Source organism: Hylobates moloch, unplaced genomic scaffold (assembly GCF_009828535.3).
Source record: "Hylobates moloch isolate HMO894 unplaced genomic scaffold, HMol_V3 SCAFFOLD_2, whole genome shotgun sequence".
NCBI lineage: Eukaryota > Metazoa > Chordata > Mammalia > Primates > Hylobatidae > Hylobates > Hylobates moloch.
Window position 1 is genome coordinate 77809064 of NW_026652277.1, and position 12842 is coordinate 77821905.

The following is a 12842-nucleotide window of genomic DNA, read 5'->3' on the forward strand; positions in this document are numbered from 1 at the left end:
AGAGTTTGGCAGTTTCTTACATAGCTACATATACTCTCATCATACCGTGCAGCAATCATACTCCTTTGTATTTATCAAACGAATTGAAAACTTATGTTCTATAGAAAATCCTTCATATGGATGTTTATGTCAGCCTTATTCATAATTGCCAAAACTTGGAAGTAACCAAGGTGTCCTTCAGCAGGTGAGTGGATACACTGTGGTACTTCTAGACAATGGAATATTATTCAACAATAAAAAGATAGCAATCAAGCTTTGAAAACATGAAGGAAACATGAATCCATATTACTAAGTGACAGAAATCAATCTGAAAAGGTGATATACTGGACGATTCAAACTATATGACATTCCAGAGAAAGCAAAACTATGGAGACAGTAGAAAGATCAGTGACTGCCAGGGATTAGGAAGGAAGGTGGAATGAATATGCAGAGCACAGAGGATTTTTAGTGTAGTAAAACTACTCTGAGGCCGGGCATGGTGGCTCACGCTTGTAATCCCAGCACTTTGGGAGGCCGAGGCGGGCGGATCACCTGAGGTCAGGAGTTTGAGACCAGCCTGGCCAACATAGTGAAATCCCATCTCCACTAAAAATATAAAAAATTAGCCAGGTGTCGTGGCGGGCACCTGTAATCCCAGCTACTCAGGAGGCTGAGGCAGGAGAATCGCTTGAACCCAGGAGGAAGAGGTTGCAGTGAGCCGAGATCGCACCACTGCATTCCAGCCTGGGCGACAAGAGTGAGAATCCAAAAAAAAAAAAAGATTAAAAGTGGTCTACCTGTATAGAACACTTAATATGAGTGGCGCTCACAAGACTGGAAGTTGCTCTACATGAGTCAGTGAGTGGGCAGTGAGTAAATGTAAAGGCCTAGAATATTTCTGCACACTACTTAGAGTTTATAAACACTATACATTTAGGTTACACAAAATTTATAAAAACATTTTTTCTTTCTTCAATAATAAAATTAACCTTAGCTTATTGCAACATTTTTACTTTATATACTTTTTAATTTAAAAAAAATTTTAATTTTTAAAAAAATTTTTAAAAAAATGTTGACACTTTTGTGTAACACTTAAAACACAAACACATAGTAACACTATAAAAATTATTTCATTATATCCTGATTCTATAAGCTTTTATCTATTAATTTCTTTTTACCTTTTAAACCTTTTTATTAAAAATGAAGACACAAACACACACATTAGTCTAGGCCTACACAGGGTCAGCATCATCAATATCACTGTCTTCCACCTCCATATTTTGTCCCACTGAAGGGTCTTCAAGGGCTATAACACTCATGAAGCTGTCATCTCCTATAATAAAAATGCCTTCTTCTTCTTTTTTTCCTTTTAATAGAGATGGGGCCTTGCTATGTTGCTCAGGCCAGTCTCAAACTCCTGGCTTCAAGTGATCCTCTCGCTTCAGCCTCCCACAGTGCTGAGATAACAGGCATGAGCCACTGGGCCTGGCCAAACATCGGCAATGCTGTAATTCCCAATGTTGGGGAACGGGCCTGGTGGGAGGTGGTTGAATCATGGGGCAGACTCCCTGCTTGCTGTTCTAATGATAGTGAGCTCTCACAAGAACTGATGGTTTAAAAGTGGATGCCACTTCCCCCTTCACTTTCTCTTTCTCCTGCCACCATGTGAAGACATGCTTGCTTTCCCTTTGCCCTTCTGCCATGATTGTACATTTCCTGAGGCCTGCCAGCCATGGTTCTTTTTCAGCCTGTAGAACTGTGAGTCAATATAAACCTCTTTTCTTCATAAATTATCCAGTCTCAAGTAGTTCTTTGTAGCAGTGTGAGAATGAACTGATACAGGCGGGCTGCCAGGAAGTTCTCTGAAATGCCTTCAGGGCCTTTTTCTTATCGTCTTGGCTATTATTACTTGCCTTCCTTTTAATTATACAAATTTTGGCAGCTGGCTTGAATTCCTCCCCAGAAAATGCATTGTTCTTTTCTACCACATGGCCAGGCTGCAACTTTTCCAAACTTTTGCACTTTGCTTCCCTTTTAAATATAAGTGCCAGTTTTGCATAGGGTGTTAGAAGCAGCCAGGCTACATCTTGAATGCTTTGCTGCTTAGAAATTTCTTCCACCAAATACCCTAAATCATTGCTCTCAAGTTCAAAGTTTCACAGATTACTAGAACGGGGCACAATGCCTCTAACCTCTTTGCTAATGCATAACTAAAGTGATCTTTGCTCCAGTTCGCAGTAAGTTTTTCATCTCTATCTGAGACTCCGCAGCCTGAACTTTATTGTCTATATCACTATCAGCATTTTGGGCACAACAATTTATCAAGTCTCTAGGAAGTTCCAAACTTTCCCTCATCTTCCTGTCTTGTGAGCTTTACACACTCTTCCAACTGCTGCCCGCCACCCACTTCCAAAGTTCTTCCACGTGTTTTCAGGTATCTTTATAGTGATGACCCACAACTAGGTAGCAATTTTCTATATTAGTTTGTTCTTGCACTGCTATAAAGTAATACCCAAGACTTGGTAATTTATAAAGAAAAGAGTTTTTACTGGCTCACAGTTCTGCAGCCTGGACAAGAAGCCCGCTGGCTTCTGAGGAGGCCTCAGGAAACTCCCTATCATGGCAGAGGTGAAGAGGAAGCAGACATTTCTTACATGGCTAGAGCAGGAGGAAAGGAGGTGGATGGGGGAGGCTTTTAAACAACCACATGTCGTGAGAACTCACTCATTATCACAAGAACAGTAAGGGCAAAATCTGCCCCCATGATCCAATGAGCTCCCACCAGGCCCCACCTCAAACACTGAGGATTACAATTCTACCATGAGATTTGGGCAAGGACACATGGCACGATTTGGGTCTGTGTTCCTGCTCAAATCTCATGTCGAATTGCAATCCTCAATGTTGGAGGTGGGGCCTGATGGGAAGTGATTGGATCACAGAGGTTGTTTCTCATGGTTTAACAGCATCCCCCTTGGAGATGAAGTTGCAATAGTGAGTTCCCACAAGATCTGGTTGTTTAAAAGTATGTAGCACCTTTCACTCCCTTCTCTTCCTCCTGCTTTGGCCACGTAAGACATGCCTGCTTCCCCTTCACCTTCTGCCATGATTGAAAGTTTCCTGAAGCCCCCCAAGAAGCCATCATGCTTCCTGTACAGCCTGTGAAACTGTGAAATTAAACCCCTTTTCTTTATAAATTACCCAGCCTTGGGCATTTTTTTATTGGAGTGCAAGAACAGACTAATACAAATGCCTTCATCTTGAATAATTCCTGAAGGCTCTGCCTTAGGCTGTTTTACAATTAACTTTTTTTTTTAATAAGTAGAAGGAGTATGCTGTCATACGGTGATAAAAAGTACAGTATAATAAATACACAAACTAGTAACATAGTCACCTTTCAAGTATGTACTGTGCATAATTGTATGTGCTATAATATTATACACCTGGCAGAGCAGTAGGTTTGTTTACACCAGCATCATCACAAACACAAGTAATGCATCAAGCCACATTATAATGGCTACAACATCAGCAGGCAGCAGGAATTTTTCAGCTCCATCATAAACTTACAGGACCACTGTTGCCTGTGTGGTTCATCATTGACCAAAATGCAGCACATGACTGCACAAGCATACTGGAATAGAACAAATAAATAAATCAATGATGGATAGTGGGAGCCAGGTTTCTTACAGTTGGAGTGGGAATTTACAGGTTAGCAAGGTGAGGAGGCTAGAATGGTCCATATGAGAATGGATTAGAGACATTAGTAGTAATTCATGTTTTAGCTCAGTTTAGAGTTGATTACATATAGAGATGTTATAATATGTGTATGTATTCAGATTAGTATACCCAGATATATTACTTTGTTTTATAAGCTGAGGGAGCCTAGAAGCAAAATGCCCAGAGTATATCTAGCACACAGATTTTGTCTTCTAATACCATTCTCCAACAAGAGGAACCAGAGCTTCTTGGAGAAATGGCTAATTCTAGGACTGGGACCAAAAAATATAGACAATGAGCCTTGGGCATCTCGAAGTGCCAGAAAGTAAGAAGTGCTAAAAAACAAGCAAGCAGGTAAACGTGTCACAATAATAGGAATATGTCAAAGGAACACAGGAACCACCTGAGGAGCTCCCAACAGCCAAAGCTAGAACAATTTGAGCAAGAAAATAAAGTACTACTGGGTTATAACTCAAAGTATAAAACAAACATCCAAGAGTTCATACTGAATAAATAAATAATTGAAGAAGTAAGCAAACATGGGAGGAAGGATAAATCTCCCTTACAGAAGAATTCCAAATAATTTATATAAATGTCCCACTCTCACATTACACACTGCGGCCTGTTGGGGGGTGGGGGGCAAGGGGAGGGAGAGCATTAGGACAAATAACTAATGCATGCGGGGCTTAAAACCTAGATGATGGGTTGATAGGTGCAGCAAACCACCATGGCACAGGTATACCTATGTAACAAACCTGCATGTTCTGCACATGTATCCCAGAACTTAAAGTAAAATAAAATAAAATAAATAAATGTTCCAGTCTCAAGGAGGTAAAGCATAACTCCCGCCTCATTACATATGGGCTGCACAGTGATTTCCTTTCAAGGACTACAGTATAGAAAGGAGGAGGGAAAAGGTTAACTTTACCTTAGAGAAACATGGCAAACACTACCTCAGTCAGGTGACCAAGGTCAACATCAGTAATCACAAATCATGTTGATAATTTGTACCCTTAAAATGATGTGATGAAAATGGCACTTCACTTCTGTGATCTTCTTCCTAAAAATCTCATAACTCCAGGATAATAATGAGAAAAATATTAGCAAATTCCAGTGAAAAATCATTCTACAAAATTCCTCACCAGTACTCCTCAAAACTGTCAAGTATATCAAAAACTATATATATGAGAAAATATCACTGCCATGGGGAACCTAAGGAAGTAGAATAATTATAACGTGGTATCTTGGATAGATCTCAGAACAAAAAAGACATTAAATAAAAACTAAGGAAATCTGAGTAAAGTTTGAATGTGCATTAATAATACTGCATCAATACCAGTTTATAAATTGAAACAAATATACCAATATTATAAGGAAAATTCAGTGTGAGGTATATGGAAACCTCTGTACCATCTTCACAAAATTTCTGTAAATCTAATACTGCTCTAAAATAAAAATATATTTCAAAAAAGTTAATAAAATTATGTTGTATAACTGGAAATCTGCTAAGAAGGTAGATTCTAGGTACTCTTACCATGCATACAAAAAAAGTAACTATATATGATGACGGATATGTTAATCGGCTTGACTGTAGTAATCTTTTAACGATGTACAATGGCACCCCCTTATCCTTGAGGGATATGTTCCAAGACCCCCAGTGGGAGCCTGGTCCATTAGATAGTGCCAAGCACTATACACAACATGTCTTTTCAATCTGCTAATGAAGACAACTATTAAATGCCACACAGGTGGATAGCATTTACAACAAAGACGTGCTGGACAAAGGGACAATTCAGCTCCTGGGCAAGACAGAGAGGGACAGCACAAAATTTTATGCTACCAGAACAGAATGCGATTTAAAACTTAAGTATTATTTCTGGAATTTTCCACTTGATGTTTTTAGACTGTGGGTAACTGAAACTGTGTAAAGTGAAACCGAAGATAAGGGGGGACTACTATATATGTATTTCAAAACATCATGTTGAACATCTTAAATATATACAACTTTAATATTAAAAAGTTAATGGAAAACTATCTGAATTTCTATGAGGCTGTAACACAAAGGGTTTACATTCTTCTTACATGAAAGTTTGACTCCTTACACTAAACAAAGAACTCTGACCTTCTGACAGACTGCTTGAAGACAAAGGGAACATGGAATGGCTGGTGAAGAAGAAAGTCAAATCACAAGTTATATCCTTACCTCCAGTTGCAGAAGCAAGTATAGTAGAATGTCTTCACTGATATATCATACACTGATTTTATCTTAACTACATCCTCTCTCTTTGCACTCTTTTGCAGCACAACTAATAAATTTGGTGCCCTGTTGGTAATGAACATTACCACTCAATCCTTGCATTGAAGAATATTGACATAGGGTTGTAATAGCACTGAAAGAAGAACTGAGATCACCTAATTAGATTGCCCTCTTTTAGACAGGAAGGGTGTGTTTATATTATTATGAATATTTACATTGATTGGAATAATTTTAGGAGTTTACATTTGGGAAGATAGATGTACATGGCTATTTGGCAGCCAAAAGCATGAGTGTAGTACACATATATTTGAGCTTTAGCAGCCTGACTAGTCCCATGATTCCCAAAAGCCCAAATGACTGTAGTCCCTCTGCCACTGGGTGTGGTCTTCACAGTTTTGGGCATTGGATAAAAAGATGTGAGGGACCCGAAGGTAAGATCAATGAAACAGCAACAGTGACAATAGAGGCAGTGGCGGGGGTGGGAGGGGTGGCAGAAGCATCAGTAGTGGCAGAGATTTTACTCTTTAGCTCCATGTATAGACAGGCATTATCCTTTATCGAGCTTAGTTCACCAACTCTATCCAAATACTATTATCTATCCACTAACCTTCTAATCAATTCCACTTCTGCTTTATGAGAATTTGTTTAACAACAGCAAAGAAACCCAACAACTCTATTTACTGTGTTATCATAAAAATATAAATATGTATCATATATACATATATGGTATATACATATATGGAAAAATAATGCCTGACATACACAGCAAATATCAAGGAAAGATATTTTGAGTTTCACATGTAGTTACTTTGCATGTTTTAAAAACCCTAAAGATATGTACTTGTTACATAGCAAATCCCCTTTTTCCTTTATCCAGACATCTCACTTGTCTGCCTGAACTGTGTGCCAATGTTCTACACCCCATCCGGACCAGAAAGGCATTTGCAGAGAGATAAGTTGTCAACTCTGTGTACTCCTGAGTATGCGAGTTTCCTCCAAATATTCTCTTTCTAGTTTACATTATAACACCTTTATCCTGTTTCCTTTCTGAATTAAAGGGGAAAAAGAGACTAAATAATCTCAGTTGACATAACCTGTGCTGCTTGACAAATTATGTCTCAGGAAAATTAATGATCCCTCCAGCCATAGGCAAGCTACTCTTCTTTTATAGTGATAGAATGAATGAACAATAGATGCTTTCTAAGCAATACTTGATAAATTTATGTGTTTACAGAGCATGCTTTATAACACTTACTCATGAGGTTCCACTTCTAATTGTACTATTTACAGTAGGATATAAATTGATCAAGGTTCAACAAAGTTGAATATTCACAGAAGAGATGGTTCATTCACACACACCCATGATACCTATTAACACAAGAAATTGTTTACAATCTATTACACATAAAACCAGTATCAAATATTCTCAAGTTAAGCATGGCACCAGCAGTACTGCCTTTCACAGACTGATTCAATTAAAATAGAAAAAAAAATGAAAGTGAAAATGAAGTGAAAGAACCAAGTGGCGGCTGGGCACGGTGACTCACACCTGTAATCCCAGCAATTTGGGAGGCCGAGGCAGGCAGATCACTTGAGGTCAGGAGTTTGAGAGCAGCCTGGCCAACATGGTGAAACCCCACTTCTACTAAAAAATACAAAAATGAGTTGGGTGTGGTGGTGCACTCCTGTAATCCCAGCTACTCGAGAGGCTGAGGCAAGAGAATTGTTTGAGCCTGGGGAGCAGAGGTTGCAGTAAGCTGAGATTGAACCACTGCACTCCAGCCTGGGCATTAGAGCGAGACTCTGTCTCAAAAAAAAAAAAAAAAGAATCGCATGGCATTGCATCTTTCTGTGGGGTTAGGTACAAAAACCCACGCATAAGACAAAAGTTATGTAGTCTAATTACTCTAAAAATTCCTTAAGTAATACACAAAGTGTAGTGCTGATTGCAGTGCTCAGCTACATAAATTGAAATCCACACAGCACTTGCAGCAAGTGTTTGATTTCAGTGAAGCAATGAAAGGCAGTGGTGGTTGAGAGTAGTGTCTGTTTAAAATCTTACTTCTATCACTTCATAGTTGTGAATTCTTGACATGTTGCTTTATCTTTCTTTTTCCTAAAGTGCTGAAGAGGAACAGAAGCCATCTAACAGAGTAAAGGTACAATTAAATGAGTAAAGTCTTATAACATACTTAGGATTCCTGGCCGTATTAGTCCATTTTCATACTGCTATAAAGAAATACCCAAGACTGGGTAATTTATAAAGGAAAGAAGTTTAATTGATTCACAGTTCTGCACGGCTGAGGAGGCCTCAAGAAACTTACCATCATGGGGGAAGGTGAAGGAGAAGTAAGTAACTTCTTCACAAGGCAGCAGGAGAGACAGACAGAGTGAAGGGAGAAGAGCCCCTTATTAAACCATCAGATCTCATGAGAACTCACTCACTATCATGAGACCAGCATGGAGAAAACTGCCCCCATGATCCAATTACCTTCCACCATGTCCCTCCCTCAATACCTGGGGATTACAATTCAAGATGAGATTTGGGTAGGGACACAGAACCAAACCATATCATTCCACTCCTGGCCTCTCCTAAATCTCATGTCCCTTTCACATTTCAAAACCAATCATGCCTTCCCAAAAGTCCCCCAAAGTCTTAACTCATTCCAGCCCTAACCCAAAAGTCCAAATCCAAAGTCTCATATGAGACAAGGCAAGTCCCTTCCATCTATGAGCCTGTAAAATCAAATGCAAGTTAGTTACTTCCAAGATACAATAGAGTACAGGCATTGGGTAAATGTTCCCATTCCAAATAAAAGAAATTGGCCAAAACAAAGGGGCTACAGCCCCCATGCAAGCCCTAAATCCAGCAGAGCAGTCATTAAATCTTAAAGTTCCAAAATAATCTCCTTTCATTCCATGTCTTATATCCAGGGCATGCTGATGCAAAGCGTGGACTCCCATGGCCTTGGGCAGCTTCTTCAAGGGCTGGCGTTGAGTGCCTGCAGCTTTTCCAGGAACATAGTGCAAGCTGTGGGTGGATCTACCATTCTGGGGTCTAGAGGACAGTGGCCCTCTTCTCAGAGCTGCACAGGGCAGTGTCCCAGTAGGGACTCTTTGGGGGGGCTCCAACCCCAAATTTCCCTTCCACCCTGCACTAGCAGAGGTTCTCCATGAGGGTTCCGCTCCTGCAGCAGACTTCTGTCTGGACATCCAGGTATTTCTATACATCCTCTGAAATCCAGGTAGAGGTTCCCAAACCATAATTCTTGAATTCTGTACACCTGGAGGCCCAACACCCTGTGGAAGCTGTCAAGGCTTGAGGCCTGCACCCTCTGAAGCAATGGCCTGAACTGCATCTTGGCCCTGGTTTAGCCCTGGCTAGAGCTGGAGCAGCTGGATGCAGGGCACCAAGTGCTGAGGCTGCACAAAGTAGCAGGGCCTTGGGTTCTGCTCAGGAAACCATTTTTACCTCTCAGGCCTCTGGGCCTGCCATAGGAGGGGCTGCCATGAAGATCTCTGACATGCCCTGGATAAATCGGCCCCATTGTCTTGGTGACTAACATTCAGCTCCTCTTCACATATCCAAATTTCTGGAGCCAGCTTGAATTTTTCCCCCAAAAATGGGTTTGTCTTTTCTACCTCATGATCAGGCTGCAAATTTTCCAAACTTTTACACTATCACCTCTTAACACTTTGCTGCTTGGAAATTTATTCTGCCAGATACCCTAAATTATCTCTCTCAAGTTCTAAGTTCCACAGATCTCTAGGGCAGGGGTAAAATGCTTCCAGTCTCTTTGTTAAAGCATAGAATGAGTAACCTTATTTCAGTTCCCAATAAATTCCTCATCTCCATCTGAGACCATCTTAGCCTGGACTTCATCGTCCATATCACTATCAGTATTTGGGTCAGAACCATTCAGCAAGTCTCTAGGAAGTTCCAAATTTTCCCACATCTTCCTGTCTTCTTCAGAGCCCTCCAAACTATTCCAACCTCTGCATGTTACCCAGTTCCAAAGTCACTTTCACATTTTTAGGTTATTATTATAGCAGTGCCCCACTCTCTTTGGTACCAATTTCCTGTATTAGTTTGTTTTCACACTGTATAAAGAAATACCCAAGGCTGGGTAACTCATAAAGGGAAGAGGTTTAATTAACTCAGTTCTGGGTAACTCATAAAGGGAAGAGGTTTAATTAACTCAGTTCTGGGTAACTCATAAAGGAAAGAGGTTTAATTGACTCACAGTTATCCATGGCTGGGGCGGCCTCAGGAAACAAAATCATGGCAGAAGTCAAAGGAGAAGTACCTTCTTCACAAGGTGGCAAGAGAGACAGACAGAGTGAAGGGAGAAGAGCCCCTTATAAAACCATCAGATCTTGTGAGAACTCACTCACTATCATGAAAACAGCATGAGGGAAACTGCCCCCATGATCCAACCACCTCCCACCAGGTCCCTTCCTCAATACCTGGGCACCCAGGCCTGTGATGGGAGGGACTCCCATTATAACAGAATTTTAATAATCTCAATTACGATTCAAGATGAGATTTGGATGAGGACACAAAGCCAAGTCATATCACTGGCACACAGTAAATGTTCCTTAAAAGTAAATGGGACATGGCTAGGTGCAGTGGCTCACACCTGTAATCCCAGCACTTTGAGAGACCAAGGTGGGCAGATCACTTGGGGTCAGGAGTTTGAGAGAAGCCTGGCAAACATGGTGAAACCCCATGTCTACCAAAAAATACAAAAATTAGCCAGTTGTGGTGGCATGCGCCTGTTGTCCCAGCTACTTGGGAGGCTGAAGGGAAAATCACTTGAACCCGGGAGGTGGAGGTTGCAGTGAGCTGAGATTGAGCCACAGCACTCCATCCTGGGTGACAGAGTGAAACCCTGTCTCTAAAAATGAAAAAAAGAAAAAGTAAGTGGGGCAGACTCTATTTTCCAAAGATGGTTAAAAACCTACCCTATCAATTTTTCTTACAATGTCTTTGACATACCTCCAATTGAGGGTAGGGGTGTCTGCTCTTGAAACCACCTTTGCAAAATTGTTAGTGAGAAAATTATGACAGTGAAAGAGATCTGATCTAGCCCACCCTCTTCTTGCCTTTAGCTTTCAAGCTGCCTTAATTATTCCTGGGCTTATGCCAAGCTAACTTTAGAAGATAGCTTAAATAATGAGAGTCCCTCCTCAAAACTCAGCCTTTCTAAAGCTAATGAAAGGCCATCAGTCTGGGAAAGGAGAGGAATCCAAATTCTGCTAAGGTATAGACACAAATGACTGCCAGCTGTTCCTGCAAATAACATCAGTATTATAGATTAACCTTTCGAAGTATCTTTTCAGAATTTTTTGCACGTCCGACACCCATAGCTCCACCTGGACCCACCAATCCCACTCCTGTGGCCCCACCCAGAAGCAATTAAATTCGAGGGCACCTTGGACTCCTTAGGATCTTAACTCCACCCTAACCAATCAGCAGCAATCCTACCCACACCCAGCCTTTGCCCCAAATGGACTTTGAAAAACCCCTTACCTGTGAGCTTTCGGTGAAGATGATTTGGGTACTAACTCCATTTCCCACGTGGAGTGGCCTGCCTTGGTCTACTAAATTCTTTCTTTACTGCATGCCATGGTCTTTCTTTGTGCAGCAGGCAGGAAGAACCCCTCAGGTGGTCACGTTCTCTTCCCTTGAATTTAGGCAAAATTGTTGTAATAGCAAAAATGATTCCATATGACCTTACTATGTTATAGAAAGTGAGATAGCTTCCATCTGGTTATCTCCCTAACTCACTTTTACTACTCTGGTCCACGATTTCAGCAGTCTGAGTACAAAAAGGCTTCCACGGTGCAAGGAAGGCCAGGCCATGTGGAAAGTCCATGATCAGTTGTTCTAGATGTCAGTTCAGCTGAGATCCCAGAAGAGAGTCATGATCAACCACCAGACACATTAGTGAATAAAGCTTTAGATGATAACAGTTCCCAGCATTTGAATCTTCACAGCTGAGGCCTCAATGATCGTGGACTCACAGAGACTGTTAACATAATAAAACCGGCTGCTGGTTTTTAAAATTTATTTTATTTTATTTTTTTTAAAGATCTCACTATGTTTAAGGAAGGAGACCACCCCCCATATTGCCCTATGCCCAATTTCTGCCTCAAAGAAAAAGCAGGAGTTAAAGAAAAGACAAGACATAAAATCAGTCAGACAGCCCAGCACTGCATTCCAAGCCCAGCGTTGCATTCCAAGCCCAGTAGCTGAAGATCTAACCTAACTTGTTATGTTAATAGATTCCAGACAGTCTGGCGCTGCATTCCAGGCCTGGTAACTGAAGATTGACTCCCTTAGAGTTGTGAGCCCTTAAAAGGGACAGGAATTGTGCACTCAGGGAGCTCAGCATTTGAGACAGGAGTCTTGCTGATGCTCCTGGAGGAATAAACCCCTTCCTTCTTTAACTGGGTGTCTGAGGGGTTTTGTCTGCGGCTCTTCCTGTTGAGGGGTCTCACTTTGTTGCCCAGGCTGGTCTTGAACTCCTGGGCTCAAGCAATCCTCCCACCTTGGCCTCCCAAACTGCTGGGATTACAGATGTAAGCCACTATGTCGGGAAAATGGCTGTTTCTTTTACGCAGTAATAGATAACTGGAACAGTTTGCTACTAATATTAAGGTTTTAATAAAAATACCTTTTTGTATACTAGCATTATAAAATGCCTACACTAGAAAAGGAACACAAAACCATACATTCGCACCTACACCCACTTTAACGCATAGATATTGGGGAAAGCAAAAAGCATAAAGCAAAAACACCAGAAAAGTGACTGAAATGCCAGAAAAACACCAGAAAAGCATCCGAGAGTACATGTCAAAATCAGTGCTTCTTTGAAAAAAGGCCAAA

The 12842-nt window shown here is 40.9% G+C and overlaps 1 protein-coding gene across 1 annotated transcript in view; it reads right to left on the reverse strand.

Annotated features, from left to right (window-relative positions):
* Window positions 1-2097: 2097 nt before the first annotated feature.
* The window catches only part of CENPC (centromere protein C), a 100672-nt gene continuing 89927 nt past the window's right edge, over window positions 2098-12842 (reverse strand). Inside the window, exon 20 of the mRNA XM_058434678.1 lies at window positions 2098-11637. The gene's annotated coding sequence lies outside the window, so the exon portion shown is untranslated. The remainder of the gene's footprint in view (window positions 11638-12842) is intronic.